The 15,857-nt window shown below is 47.5% G+C and overlaps 1 protein-coding gene across 4 annotated transcripts in view; it reads right to left on the reverse strand.

The window, feature by feature from the left end:
• The window catches only part of ESYT3 (extended synaptotagmin 3), a 112,140-nt gene that overhangs the window by 94,227 nt on the left and 2,056 nt on the right, over window positions 1–15,857 (reverse strand). The gene's annotated exons all lie outside the window — the stretch shown is intronic.

Raw genomic sequence — 15,857 nt, forward strand, 5'->3', positions numbered from 1 at the left:
ACGTGGTCAGAAGCCAAAAGTGACACCTATGCTGTCCAGGAGAGGAGGATAGTGAGAGAGGTGATAAAGAATCCAAGGATCATCACCAAGGCCATCCTGGTGAATCTGGGCTCTGCTGGTGGCAATGTCTCAAGGCAGACAATCCAATGGACACTGCACACTGCTGGCTTCCACTGATGCAGACCAAGGAGGACGCCACTTCTCCAGATAAGGCACACAAAAGCTCGCTTGGCCTTTGCAAATGCTGATCTGGACAAAGAAGAAGACTTCTGGTCTTCTGTGTTATGTCAGATGAAACACAAATGTAATTGTTTGGTCACAATGATGTTTCCTTCATTTGGTGTAAAAAGGAGAAGCCTTCAACCCAAAGAACATCATCCCCGCTGTAATACATGGTGGTGGGAACCTAATGCTTTAGGGGTGTTTTACAGCCAATGGACCAGGGAACCTAATCGCAGTAACTGGCAGCATGAAAATAGAGCAATACATGAGGATTCTCAACAACATCAGGCAGTCTGCAGAGAAACTTGGCCACCAATGGACATTTCAGCACGACAATGACCCAAAACACACAGTGGTGAAGAAATGCTTAGCAGACAACAACATTAACGTTTTGGAGTGGCCCAGACAGAGTCCTGACTTGAATCCAATTGAGAATCTGTGGAGGGCGATAAAGATGAGGGTGATTAGGGCAAGAAGACCCTCCAACCTGAAAGATTTGGAGCTCATTGCAGAAGATGAATGGGAAAAAATACCTGGAGACACATGCAAAAAGCTGGTCTGCAATTATAGAAAGCGTTTGATTGCTGAAATAGCCAATAAAGGCTTTTCTATTGATTATTGGGAAGGGTATGAATGCATTTTGGGCTGGACAATTTTTGCTGAAATGTAAATAAAAGCTGAGAATGTTTTCCTTACAATAATGCCTCCTGCACACGGTCTTATTATCTTCTGAGAGACACCGGTGTCATTTCCTGTCAAAACATTACTTGCTGGATGAATAAAAGTAACTAAGTCAAAATTTGCCAGGGGTAAGAATAATTATGGGCAGCACTGTATCCCTCCACCCATGTGACTGACTCCACCATAAACTGTGAAACTGAGTCCAATCTTCACTCCTGTACACACTGCAGAGCCGTGACTCCACCATAAACTGCAATACATCCCTCCTAGCTCCATCCATGTGCACTGCAGAGCCGTGACTCCACCATAAACTGCAATACATCCCTCCTAGCTCCACCCATGTACACACTGCAGAGCCGTGACTCCACCCTAAACTGCAATACATCCCTCCTAGCTCCACCCATGTACGCACTGCAGAGCTGTGACTCCACCATAAACTGCAATACATCCCTCCTAGCTCCACCCATGTACTCTGCAGAGCCGTGACTCCACCATAAACTGCAATATATCCCTCCTAGCTCCACCCATGTACTCTGCAAAGCTGAGACTCCACCATAAACTGCAATACATCCCTCCTAGCTCCACCCATGTATGCACTGCAGAGCCGTGACTCCACCATAAACTGCAATACATTCCTCCTAGCTCCACCCATGTACTCTGCAAAGCTGATATTTTTTCGGCATGAATTTCCGTGAAAATAATGGAGAATTTGACTTTCTGGAAAAACGCCCTCGGGAATCCTTGTGTAACAGGTTCTGAGGTTTATGATTTTTTTTACATTATTAGCATTTTTTGCTTAGAGGGTAATTTGCGCTTAACTCATGAATGGCATTGCAGGCTGACATTCTACAAACTTCGGTGGACATTTTTTTTGGGAAAAAAAATTCACATTGCCAAAATACAGTGGGGGTGATTCACTAAACAGCGTTATTGAATAGCGCTAGAGCACTACATGAATTACGCGCATCATTGTGCGTGTAACGTTTTATGTGCGGTAAAACGACAGCGCGCATCACACACCGCACAGCGCGCATCACACACCGCGCAGCGCTCATCACACACCGCGCAGCGCTCATCACACACCGCGCAGCGCTCATCACACACCGCGCAGCGCTCATCACACACGCGCAGCGCTCATTACACACTGCACAGCGCGCGGTGGGGTAGACAGCGCTCATTACATATGCACAGCCTGCGCTGGGAATACACTTTACAACTGCACAGAACGCTACGTGTGCTGGAGCTATATAGCGCGCATTACTTTGAACATGTAGACGTTTACGCACGTCATGTTGAATGATGCAAGCATTTTGATTAGGTGGTACTCCTTAACATTTGTCAGCTGTTTTTGGCCTATATAAACTTTGCTCATCAGCACCTGCTCCAGAATAGTTTGAGACTGGGCAAGTAAGTGTTATTTTGAGTAGTAATTTAATTGTGTTGCTCATATGTACAGTGCCAAGTAACCATAACTTGTATTGATTGTATATCACTGAAGGCGATGTAACATGTGGATACTGCGTAGTGTGACTGGTGTTGTGTGCTGTGTAATGTCTGTGGTATGAATGCACAATGGGAACTTTCATGGTATAGTTAATCAAATGTAATTGCGGACATAAATCTGGGGAGGCTGGGGCACGCCGCTGGGGACGCCGGGAGGCTGCGGCACGCCGCTGGGGACGCCGGGAGGCTATCTAGTGAAAAATGTTTTTTTTTTTTGTTTGTTTTTTACTCTAAACTTTATTTCCATCCTTTAAATTAATATATTTGTTACTTTCAAATGTTAATATGAAGGAAAATGAACTAGGATAGAAAAGGACCGATTTTCTTATGAAATCTTTATAGTATGTGTGATTAGGGGTGTGTCAGGGGTGTGGCTTAGGTGTCCCTCTTTCTGATCTCAAAAAGTTGGGAGACAACAATAAAAACATCAACGTTTTTATTTCACTACCGCCCCTATGTAATGAACGCGCGCTGTACCGTACGCACTAATAGCACACTTGCAGCGTTATGCTGATAGCACGTTATGAAATACCGCGGTTTAGTGGATCAACCCCACTGGGTTTTCATAAATATATAGTAACTTCAAAGCTGAAAATAGCATTTTCAATCCGAAAATTACTTTGGCAAAAATTTGCAAGTAACGCTGCAAGACCACCAGAAACTACAAAACCATCCAGTATCTCCCACCAGGCAGTACACCGCTCACATTTCTGCACATATATCTTTCCATGGGACAACACTACAGACAGGCCCGGTCCACCCATGATGCCAAGTGAGGCGACTTCCTCAGGCGGCAGAAGTCTGGGGACAGCACCAGGCAGAAACAGGAAGTGAAGAGAGTGCCTGGCCAACCTATACTGGGGACAACTGTACCTGGCCAACCTATACCTGGCTACCTATACTGGGGACACCTATTCCTGGCTACCTATACCAGGGGCCCCTATACCTGGCTACCTATACTGGGGACACCTATACCTGGTTACCTATACGGAGGGGCACCTATACCTGGTTACCTATACGGGGGGGCACCTACACCTGGTTACCTATACGGGGGGTGCACCTATACCTGGCTACAAGGGGGAGGAGGCATCCTCACAAGTTTGCTTCAGGCAGCAAAAAGTCTAGAGCCGGCTCTGACTGCAGATGTGACACTGTGATACAATGTAAAGCAGTCAGTGTACAGCTTGTATAACAGTGTAATATTGTATGATATCTTCTCATGGGACAGCACTGCAGATGTGACACTGTGATACAATGTAAAGCAGTCAGTGTACAGCTTGTATAACAGTATAAATATTATGTGATATCTTCTCATGGGACAGCACTGCAGATGTGATACTGTGATACAATGTAAAGCAGTCAGTGTACAGCTTGTATAACAGTGTAATATTGTATGATATCTTCTCACGGGACAACACTGCAGATGTGACGCTGTGATACAATGTAAAGCAGTCAGTGTACAGCTTGTATAACAGTGTAATATTGTATGATATCTTCTCATGGGACAGCACTGCAGATGTGACACTGTGATACAATGTAAAGCAGTCAGTGTACAGCTTGTATAACAGTGTAATATTGTATGATATCTTCTCACGGGACAACACTGCAGATGTGACACTGTGATACAATGTAAAGCAGTCAGTGTACAGCTTGTATAACAGTGTAATATTGTATGATATCTTCTCATGGGACAGCACTGCAGATGTGATACTGTGATACAATGTAAAGCAGTCAGTGTACAGCTTGTATAACAGTGTAATATTGTATGATATCTTCTCATGGGACAGCACTGCAGATGTGACACTGTGATACAATGTAAAGCAGTCAGTGTACAGCTTGTATAACAGTGTAATATTGTATGATATCTTCTCATGGGACAACACTGCAGATGTGACACTGATACAATGTAAAGCAGTCAGTGTACAGCTTGTATAGCAGTGTAAATATTGTATGATATCTTCTCATGGGACAGCACTGCAGATGTGATGCTGTGATACAATGTAAAGCAGTCATTGTACAGCTTGTATAACAGTGTAATATTGTATGATATCTTCTCATGGGACAACACTGCAGATGTGACACTGTGATACAATGTAAAGCAGTCAGTGTACAGCTTGTATAACAGTGTAAATATTGTATGATATCTTCTCATGGGACAGCACTGCAGATGTGACGCTGTGATACAATGTAAAGCAGTCACTGTACAGCTTGTATAACAGTGTAATATTGTATAATATCTCCTCATGGGACAGCACTGCAGATGTGACACTGTGATACAATGTAAAGCAGTCAGTGTACAGCTTGTATAACAGTGTAATATTGTATGATATCTTCTCATGGGACAGCACTGCAGATGTGACGCTGTGATACAATGTAAAGCAGTCACTGTACAGCTTGTATAACAGTGTAATATTGTATAATATCTCCTCATGGGACAGCACTGCAGATGTGACACTGTGATACAATGTAAAGCAGTCAGTGTACAGCTTGTATAACAGTGTAATATTGTATGATATCTTCTCATGGGACAACACTGCAGATGTGACGCTGTGATACAATGTAAAGCAGTCAGTGTACAGCTTGTGTAACAGTGTAAATATTGTATGATATCTTCTCATGGGACAACACTGCAGATGTGACACTGTGACCCAATGTAAAGCAGTCAGTGTACAGCTTGTAAAGCAGTGTACATATTGTATGATATCTTCTCATGGGACAGCACTGCAGATGTGACGCTGTGATACAATGTAAAGTAGTCAGTGTACAGCTTGTATAACAACAGTGTAATATTGTAAGATATCTTCTCATGGGACAGCACTGCAGATGTGACGCTGTCATACAATGTAAAGCAGTCAGTGTACAGCTTGTATAACAGTGTAATATTGTATGATATCTTCTCACGGGACAGCACTGCAGATGTGACGCTGTGATACAATGTAAAGCAGTCAGTGTACAGCTTGTATAACAGTGTAATATTGTATGATATCTTCTCACGGGACAGCACTGCAGATGTGACACTGTGATACAATGTAAAGCAGTCAGTGTACAGCTTGTATAACAGTGTAATATTGTATGATATCTTCTCATGGGACAGCACTGCAGATGTGACACTGTGATACAATGTAAAGCAGTCAGTGTACAGCTTGTATAACAGTGTAATATTGTATGATATCTTCTCATGGGACAGCACTGCAGATGTGACGCTGGGATACAATGTAAAGCAGTCAGTGTACAGCTTGTATAACAGTGTAATATTGTATGATATCTTCTCATGGGACAACACTGCAGATGTGATGCTGTGATACAATGTAAAGCAGTCAGTGTACAGCTTGTATAACAGTGTAATATTGTATGATATCTTCTCACGGGACAGCACTGCAGATGTGACACTCTGATACAATGTAAAGCAGTCAGTGTACAGCTTAGATAGTACCATTTCTGTAAATACTGTATTCTGACTTCTGTGAGACAGAGGGAAATAGAGAGTCTGTGTAGATAGACGGGCGTGACGTGAACTTTGGCTGCAGAACATGCACAGAATTCCTTATAGAGCAATATATAGACATTTGCTGGGTTTATAGAATTGGGACAAAGTCATAAAACAACATTCCTGCTGTAACAGGCCTCATAATCCTCAGGAATCATCCATTTATTGCACTCTCTCCACCGTCACATCACCCTCGCCGTCACACGAACCTATCCACCACCACGCCACTGTCCACCGTCACATCACCCTCGCCGTCACACGAACCTATCCACCACCATGCCACTGTCCACCGTCACAGGACCCTCTCCGCCGTCACACGCCACTCTCTCCACCATCACATAACCCTCTCCACCACCACATAACTATTGCAGCAGTCACACAACCCTCTCCACCATCACACCACTGTCCACCATCACACGACCCTCACCACCGTCACACCACCCTCTCCGCCATCACGCCACCCTCTCCGCCGTCACATGTCACACGAGCCTCACCGCCGTCACACCACTCTCTCCACCGTCACACGACCCACTCTGCCATCACGCCACTGTCCACCATCACACGAGCCTTGCCGCCATCACACCACCCTCTCTGCCATTACACGAACCTCTGCGCCATCACACCACTGTCCACCATCACACCACCCTCTCCGCCGTCACACGACCCTCGCCGTCACACCACCCTCTCTATCGTCACACGACCCTCGCCGCCGTCACACCACCCTCTCCATCGTCACACGACCCTCGCCGCCGTCACACCACTGTCCGTCACACCACCCTCTCCGCCGTCACACATGACCCTCTCCACCGTCACATAACTATCGCAGCCATCACACGACCCTCTTCGCCGTCACACTACCCTCTCCGCCGTCACACCACCCTCTCCGCCGTCACACCACCCTCTCCGCCGTCACACCACCCTCTCCGCCGTCACACCACCCTCTCCGCCGTCACACCACCCTCTCCGCCGTCACACCACCCTCTCCGCCGTCACACCACCCTCTCCGCCGTCACACCACCCTCTCCGCCGTCACACCACCCTCTCCGCCGTCACACCACCCTCTCCGCCGTCACACCACCCTCTCCGCTGTCACACCACCCAAGACACACAATTGCACCAGGTCTGTAGATCGGTGCAGAACGACCCAGCAGGAAACAGATTTCTCTGCACATTTTGTCACTTTACCATGCATTAAAGGACACGCGAAGTGACATGACGAGATAGATCTGTGTATGTACAGTGCCAAGAGCACAAATAACTAAGCAGTGTTCCTTTTTTATTCTTTTGCTGCCTGAAAGATTGAAACATCAGAATTACAAGTGACAGTTTCTGTGCAGCCATAAGGAATGACAACCGTAAAACACTCTCCTGGCAGAAAACATGGCTTCTGAGAGCAGGAAAGAGATAAGAAGGGTCAATAGTTCATAGATTGTAGCTCTGGCATACTTCACATCTCAGCACCGTCTGGTTACCGCACTGATGACACTGAAGTGACTGATGCTTTGGCAGCACTTTTCTCCTCGCACTCGCATAACATCACCTCCATCTTCCTCTCACACAGGAAAAGCAGGAATAGAATGACAGGGCGAGACACGAGGTACTGACACCAGTCCAGCTCCATACCTGACATTCCTGACAGCTCTACACACCTGAGATAAGCAGCAGCAGCCAAAATACACCAACAGTGTGACCAGGACAGTCAGCCACTACACCGACAGTGTGACCAGGACAGTCAGCAACTACACCGACAGTGTGACCAGGACAGTAAGCCACTACACCGACAGTGTGACCAGGACAGTCAGCCACTAGACCGACAGTGTGACCAGGACTGTCAGCCACTACCCGACAGTGTGACCAGGACTGTCAGCCACTACACCGACAGTGTGACCAGGACAGTCAGCCACTACACCGACAGTGTGACCAAGACATTCAGCCACTAGACCGACAGTGTGACCAGGACTGTCAGCCACTAGACCGACAGTGTGACCAGGACTGTCAGCCACTAGACCGACAGTGTGACCAGGACTGTCAGCCACTACCCGACAGTGTGACCAGGACTGTCAGCCACTACACCGACAGTGTGACCAGGACTGTCAGCCACTACACAGACAGTGTGACCAGGACTGTCAGCCACTACACAGACAGTGTGACCAGGACAGTCAGCCACTACACCGACAGTGTGACCAGGACAGTCAGCCACTACACCGACAGTGTGACCAGGACAGTCAGCCACTACACCGACAGTGTGACCAGGACTGTCAGCCACTACACCGACAGTGTGACCAGGACAGTCAGCCACTACACCGACAGTGTGACCAGAACTGTCAGCCACTACACCAACAGTGTGACCAGGACATTCAGCCACTAGACCGACAGTGTGACCAGGACTGTCAGCCACTAGACCGACAGTGTGACCAGGACAGTCAGCCACTACACCGACAGTGTGACCAGGACTGCCAGCCACTACACAGACAGTGTGACCAGGACTGTCACCCAAATACACAGACAGTGTGACCAGGACTGTCACCCAAATACACAGACAGTGTGACCAGGACTGTCACCTAAATACACCGACAGTGTGACCAGGACTGTCAGCCACTAGACCGACAGTGTGACCAGGACTGTCAGCCACTACACCGACAGTGTGACCAAGACTGTCAGCCACTACACCGACAGTGTGACCAAGACTGTCAGCCACTACACCGACAGTGTGACCAGGACTGTCAGCCACTACACCGACAGTGTGACCAGGACTGTCAGCCACTACACCGACAGTGTGACCAGGACAGTCAGCCACTACACCGACAGTGTGACCAAGACTGTCAGCCACTACACCGACAGTGTGACCAGTACTGTCACCCAAATACACAGACAGTGTGACCAGTACTGTCACCCAAATACACAGACAGTGTGACCAGTACTGTCACCCAAATACACCGACAGTGTGACCAGGACTGTCAGCCACTACACCGACAGTGTGACCAGGACTGTCACCCAAATACACAGACAGTGTGACCAGGACAGTCACCCAAATACACAGACAGTGTGACCAGGACTGTCACCCAAATACACAGACAGTGTGACCAGGACAGTCAGCCACTACACCGACAGTGTGACCAGGACTGCCAGCCACTACACAGACAGTGTGACCAGGACTGTCACCCAAATACACAGACAGTGTGACCAGGACTGTCACCCAAATACACAGACAGTGTGACCAGGACTGTCAGCCACTACACCGACAGTGTGACCAAGACTGTCAGCCACTACACCGACAGTGTGACCAAGACTGTCAGCCACTACACCGACAGTGTGACCAGGACTGTCAGCCACTACACCGACAGTGTGACCAGTACCCGTCACCCAAATTCACAGACAGTGTAACCAGGACTGAGTGTCACCCCAACATTGAGCTACACTGAACTGCCCCCTGCAAAGTACTACCCTCCCTACTCACCCTCTAAAGCAGGGCTTTTCAGCCAGTGGTACTTTGCTGTTGGCCAGGTGGTACGCACCAGGTTTGCCTGCCACTTAATTGCCCACCTGCGCATGTCTTGGTCCCGTCCTGCCTCCACAAAGTTTGACTCACTCCTCGCTGTGAGGCCGTGCTGCATACTTCAAACCTCATATTAGCAGAGAAGAGACCAGACGTCACTGCGCCGTCACTGTGCACCGTTAGCCTGGCTGCTTCTTCACCATGACTGGGTTACCGCTGACCCGATGTCTGAACTATTCATCAGGGCAGCACAGTGAGGAGCGAGCGAAGGGGAGACAAATTTTGTGGTGAGTTGGAGGTTACCTATCAGTGGCGTAGCTAAGGAGCTGTGGTCCCCGATGCAAGTTTTACAACGGGGCCCCCCAAGCACTCGTTACATAACAATTGATCCGGCGCACCAAAACCTGCCAATGGCAACTACAGAGCTCCTCTGAGGACAGTCAGTGACATGACTATGTACTCTGTAAAGCGCTGCAGAAGATGTCAGTGATATACAAATACATAATAATATGGTAGGACATTAGACTATGACTATGGTAGGATTAGAGTGTGAGCTCCTCTGAGGACAGCCAGTGACATGACTATGTACTCTGTAATGTGCTGCAGAAGATGTCAGTGCTATATAAATACATAATAATATGGTAGGACATTAGACTATGACTATGGTAGGATTAGAGTGTGAGCTCCTCTGAGGACAGTCAGTGACATGACTATGTACTCTGTAATGTGCTGCAGAAGATGTCAGTGCTACATAAAAACATAATAATAATATGGTAGGACATTAGACTATGACTATGGTAGGATTAGAGTGTGAGCCCCTCGGAGGACAGTCAGTGACATGACTATGTACTCTGTAATGTTCTGCAGAGGATGTCAGTGCTATATAAATACATAATAATAATATGGTAGGACATTAGACTATGACTATGGTAGGACATTAGGCTATGACTATGGTAGGGTTAGAGTGTGAGCTCCTCTGAGGACAGTCAGTGACATGACTATGTACTCTGTAATGTGCTGCAGGAGATGTCAGTGGTATATAAATACATAATAATAATATAGGACATTAGACTATGACTATGGTAGGATTAGAGTGTGAGCTCCTCTGAGGACAGTCAGTGACATGACTATGTACTCTGTAATGTGCTGCAGGAGATGTCAGTGCTATATAAATACATAATAATATGGTAGGACATTAGACTATGACTATGGTAGGATTAGATTGTGAGCTCCTCTGAGGACAGTCAGTGACATGACTATGTACTCTGTAATGTGCTGCAGGAGATGTCAGTGCTATATAAATACGTAATAATAATATGGTAGGACATTAGAGTATGACTATGGTAGGATTAGATTGTGAGCTCCTCTGAGGACAGTCAGTGACATGACTATGTACTCTGTACAGTGCTGCAGGAGATGTCAGTGCTATATAAATACATAATAATAATATGGTAGGACATTAGACTATGACTATGGTAGGATTAGATTGTGAGCTCCTCTGAGGACAGTCAGTGACATGACTATGTGCTCTGTAATGTGCTGCAGAAGATGTCAGTGCTATATAAATACGTAATAATAATATGGTAGGACATTAGACTATGACTATGGTAGGATTAGATTGTGAGCTCCTCTGAGGACAGTTAGTGACATGAATATGTACTCTGTACAGTGCTGCAGAAGAGGTCAGTGCTATATGAATACATAATTTAGTAGGTAAATAAATAAGTAGGTCATTATACTGTGACTATGGTAGGGTTGTGAGCTCCTCTGAGGATAATCATTGACATGACCATTTACTCTGCAATGTGGTATGGAGGATATGAGTACTACATTATACTTAGAGCTGGTTCACACGGGCAGCGGCAGTGCCATTGTTTATACAAACCCCACGTTTGGAACCATATTTTTTCCATCATCTGCCCGGCACTTAGGCGATCAGGATCACTAAGCGCTGCACCTCTGTGATCACATAGCATTACATGACACAGTGGTGGGATGCTTTTGGAGATATAAAGAGGGAAGGACAGATAGGATGAGAGAGTATGAAGTGTAAGGACTGGAAGGGGGGAAGGGGAGAAGCAGTGAGAGTGACAGGAGATGGGAGAGGGCATCAGGATGAGTGTTGAGGTGGCATGAAGTACAGCATTCTGGGAGTAAGGTAGGAAGCACTGCAGATTATGGCCAGGCTAGCAGGATTCTGTCAATGAGCAGAGAGATGTAAGATCATTTCTGCTGTCATAATCACACAGGCTTCAGTTATTGCATCACAGCCTGATTTGCTCTCTCATTACTTCCTATGTGCTCTCTCTCCTCTTCACACACAAAGCCAGGCAACTGTTTCCTTATCTTATTAATAGATAAGGCTGCAGTGATTGCTGGGCTCGCAGCAGCAGCCTCACTTTCTACAAATCAGGAGCTTGGAGGGAGGGGGGAGGAAGGAGGGGGAGAGAGACACAGAGCTCCCAGCTGGGCACTCACTCCTAGTCCGTAGGGGCTGAATGACTGTGTGCAGTAATACAGAGTTTAGCTGCAGCAACATATTTACTGACAGACAGACACACTTCACTATGAGACACTCGCTATGGCTGGCTGCACGTTGTTTCCCCTCCCCGCAGCCCCCTCCATGCTTACAGTGCCCCGCTGCCCGCATAGTTACCAGTTCTCTTCCTCCCTTGAATCTCCCGGCTGGCTAGCAGCAGAGAGCTCAGCCCCTCCTCCCTTCAGTGTCATCAGAGTGGAGAGGAAGGGAGGGGCGCTCTCATGCTGCGTGTATGCAGGAGAGACTACAGCGCGGCTGCAGCAGACAGCTGATTGCCGAACGGCTGATCTGCTGCCAGTATGTGACAGCCGCCCCAGCTCTCTTGCTACTTTTCTTCCGCCCTAGGAACGGGCCTATTCGGCCTGTGCGGAAATCCGGCCATGCTAGGCACACTGGTGGTACTTGAAAATGTTCAGGCAATAAAAGTGGTACAGTTAGTGAAAAGGTTGAAAAGCCCTGCTCTAAAGCACTGATCCCTTACTGATGCCTAAATCCCCCTCCATCTCATCTGCCTTGAAGGGAACCTAAACTGAGAGGGATATGGATGTTTCCTGTTAAACAATACCAGTTGCCTGGCAGTCCTGCTGATCTCTTTGGCTGCAGTAGTGGCCGAATCACACACCTGAAACAAGCATGCAGCTAATCCAGTCTGACTTCAGTCAGAGCACCTGATCTGCATGCTTGTTCAGGGGCTGTGGCTAAAAGTATTAGAGACACAGGACCAGCAGGAGAGTCAGGCAACTAGTATTGTAAAAGGAGAAAGCTGGTTCTGAAGTTGTTTGGAAGGGAAGGCGAGGAGAGAGTTAGGGCAGTAGTTGGGCAGGGAAGAGGGGCCAAGAGAAAACTCTGAGTATAAGCGTTATAAGGGCTTGTTTGAGTGAGGATGGAGAGATCCCCCCCGATTTGGAATGATCGCACAGCACACGAGAACTTACTCTTCTTCATTTAAAGGTGAACTGAAGAGGTATACGGAGGCTGCCATATTTATTTTCTTTTAATCAATACCAGTTGCCTGGAAGCCCTGCTGATCCTCTGCCTCTAATACTATTAGCCATAGCCCCTGAACAAGCATGCAGCAGATCAGGTCTTTCTGACATTAAAGTCAGATCTGACAAGACTAGCTGCATGCTTGTTTCTGGTGTTATTCAGATACTACTGCAGAGAAATAGACCAGCAGGGCTGTCAGGCAACTGGTATTGATTAATAGGAAATAAATATGGCAGCCTCCGTATCCCTCTCACTTCAGTTCCCCTTTAATGTTCTCACATGACATGCTGCAGCTCAATCCAATAGCACACTGGCTGACTGTGAGTCTGAGAAACACACTGCTCACCCTCAGACTCTCCATTCCTCCTCATGATGGTACACACACTACAAGAATGCTGCCCCGGAGAACTCTGCACCTGATGCTAATGTTTCACCTTGCTTCATGAGAGAAAAGGCTCTGCCCAGGACTCGCAACACCCCATACACAGCTTCCCCTTACCTACGTCCTGTCCCTTAAACCTTTAGACTTTTGGTCAGGGCTCTCCTCCCGTTTTGTCTATTATTGCTGCGTAAGGACCGATTCACACTAGTTTTAAAAACGTATTTGTGCGATAGGTTTTTAAAGCTCCGATTAAACGCAGGAAGCGGATCGTATGTTAAAAATAGGCTTTGCCTCCACTCGTTACAAAACATTGAACCGTGTATGATCCGTGTGCCGGGGAACGCGAGACGGAACGCAGAGTCCAAACTTGGCACATTTCCCGGACCCCTTACTACCTACCTGGGATATGTTCCGGGGGTCTCGCATGCCCCCTGCACACGTCAATGGAAAAAACGTAAAAAGGCTGGCATTCACACAGTAATAAAGCCAGAGTCCCCACACTTGGCACTGCTGGTACCTTGGTGACCGAGGTGAAGAATTCAGGGAAAGTGGGCGGAGCATAATACGGCCAATCACATTTCAGTCATTCACTTTAAATGGGAAAATATAAACTGCAGCCTTTCTTCACTGTTAATGGCAGGGTTCCCAAACTTTGCACCGCTGGTTACTGGGTGACTGGGATTAATATTCAGGGAAGTGGGTGGAGCCTACAACCAGGGGCGCAGCTATGGAGCTATGGGACCCAGTGCAAGTTGTGCATTGGGCCTCCCCAAGCACTCTATACATCATTCATACGGCACACCAAAACCTGCCAATGGCAACTACAGTGTCAGAGGTGCAAGCAGGCGTACGTATGAAATGGGCGCCGGTAGACTTGGGCGCAGGATACAGCCGCTATATGGCTGATCCTGCTGCTGCACAAGTCCGGCCCGTATTACTATTCCCCCTCCAGGCCACCATGGATAGTGGGGAATGAAATAATTCGGCTTCCAGAGATTGCTCCGTCTTCTGACGGCTCCGACGTTCCTCACTGAGCGCCGCTGTAGATGTGATTACTATAATAGTCTATGGCGGCGCCGGCTGCGTCCAAATCTAGCAGCGTGGAAAAGCACTGCTCCGGCAAGAAGGGGATGGGGAACAATGTGTTAATGATTACCACTATTCAAAGCATCTATACAAGTGATTGTTACCAGCACAGGACCAATAGAGAGCTAATATTGTGCTTTAGAGAGGGCCCCTCTGACCCAAGGGCCCCGATGCGGTCCCAACCTCTGCATCCCATTGCTACGCCACTGCCTACAACAGCCAATCAAAATGTACCTATTGTGTATGTACTGCCCCCCAGATAGATATGGGGATACAGATATGTGTAAACGCATTGGGCTCTATTCTCAATGAGTTTCCGCATGCGGTAAAGTACATGCGGGAAGTTTGCACCCAAAATACCGGCAAGTTGGGATTCTCAAAATGTTCCGCATGTTTTTTCCGCATGCGGAAAAAGTGTGATAAAAGTGCGGGATTCATGCGGTAAAATTTCCGCAAAAGTCGGTATTTTCCGCAATAAAAGATCAATTCTCAAAGATGTTCAGGCGCATCATTTCTTCGTTAATTACCGAATTTTTATCACCTACAAGAAGTAGGTGATATATTCCGCATCCCATTGACTGTAATGAAGTGTGGAGGCTTAAGGGCTGTGCTTGGTGGACTTTAACTTTTTTTTTTTAAACACTTTTTCATGCGACCTTTTTACCGCATGATTCCCGCATGAATAATGCCTGTTTCCGCATCTTTTTTCACGCATGCGGAAAACATGCGGAAAATATTAGTGAATCTGGAAATTTTGCGGCGTTTTCCGCATGCGCTTAATTTCCGCACAAATAAAAAATACCGCACATGCTTTTGAGAATAGAGCCCATTGTATCTTGATATCTATCTAGGGGGCAGTACATACACACATCTGTATCCCGATATCCAGGGCCGGGCCGAGGCAGAGGCGAGAGAGGCTCCAGCCTCAGGGCGCAGTGTAGGAGGGGGGCGCACAACTCACTCAGCTATCATTCCCCTATTGTGTATGAAGCAGAGAGAAATAAGAAAAGGGGATACATGGCAGTGACTGCAAGCCAGATAACTAGAGATTAAGGTGTGTGTGTGTGGGGGGGGGGGGGGGGGGGGGGGGCCTGGGGAGAATCTTAGTGTAATAGCAATCAGTGTGTGACGGCTGGGGTGGGAGGGATAGGGGAGGGGCCTCTTAGTGTAATAGCAATCAGTGTGTGACGGCTGGGGTGTGAGGGATGGAGGGGCGCACTTTGCTGTCTCAGCCTGGGGTGCTGGAGGACCTTGTCCCTGCTCTGCCGATATCTATCTGGGGGGCAGTACATACACACACATATCTATGTCCTGATATCTATCTGGGGGCAGTACAATGGCGTACCAACAGGGGGAGCAGAGGTTGCAACAGCACTGGGGCCCATGGGCCGGAGAGGCCCTCCCTAGTTCTTTATTGGTCCTGTGGTGGCAATTATCACTTCTATCGATGGGTTGAATAGTAGTGATCATTAAA

This window comes from Hyperolius riggenbachi, chromosome 7 (genome assembly GCF_040937935.1).
Source record: "Hyperolius riggenbachi isolate aHypRig1 chromosome 7, aHypRig1.pri, whole genome shotgun sequence".
NCBI lineage: Eukaryota > Metazoa > Chordata > Amphibia > Anura > Hyperoliidae > Hyperolius > Hyperolius riggenbachi.